The following is a 729-nucleotide window of genomic DNA, read 5'->3' on the forward strand; positions in this document are numbered from 1 at the left end:
TTTTTTAAAATGAAAAAGACTGAGAAGAGCCAAACAACTTTTAGAATAAAAATTTTAAAATGGCTCGCTTTAGAGGGATTATGCCATGAAATTCAAAAATCACCATAAAGCTACAATAGTCAAAATTCTGTTGGATTAGCTTAATGATAAACATAGTGATATTTAAATCAAATAAAGAGTCTAGAAACAGATTCAGATGTGTATGATTCCCAAGACATTTCAAAGAGGAAATAGTAAGTTTTCATCAAATGGTATTGAACAAACTATATAAACTTTGTTTAAAAAAACATAAACCTTTAATTTACACCATTTGAAATCTTAAGTAAAAAAAAAAAGACCCTTTGTTTGCTTGCTTCTGCAGCACATATATTAAAATTGGAACAATACAGAGAAGATTAGTATGGCCTTTGAGCAAAGATGACATGTAAATTTGTGAAGCATTCCATATTTTTAAATGTAAATGGATTAAATGCTCCAATCAAAAGACATGGATAAGAAAACAAGACCCACCCACGCATATGCTATTTACAAGAGACCCACTTCAAATGACACAAAGTAAAGGGATGGAAAAAGATATTTCCCACAAATGAAAATGAAAAAAAATGGGATAGGAATATTTATATCAGACAAAATAGATTTTAAAACAAAGGCTATAATAAGAGATAAAGAAGGGCATTATATAATAATAAAAGGATCAATACATCAAGAAGATATGATCCTTGTAAACAT

General features: G+C 28.5%; 1 non-coding gene across 1 annotated transcript; it reads left to right on the forward strand.

Moving 5' to 3' along the window:
• Window positions 1-349: 349 nt before the first annotated feature.
• On the forward strand, window positions 350-452 carry LOC111738782. Its single transcript, XR_002779977.1, has one exon. It is a non-coding gene; the product is annotated as a U6 spliceosomal RNA (small nuclear RNA).
• Window positions 453-729: the final 277 nt, after the last annotated feature.

This window comes from Pteropus vampyrus, unplaced genomic scaffold (assembly GCF_000151845.1).
Source record: "Pteropus vampyrus isolate Shadow unplaced genomic scaffold, Pvam_2.0 Scaffold43, whole genome shotgun sequence".
Taxonomy (NCBI): Eukaryota; Metazoa; Chordata; class Mammalia; order Chiroptera; family Pteropodidae; genus Pteropus; species Pteropus vampyrus.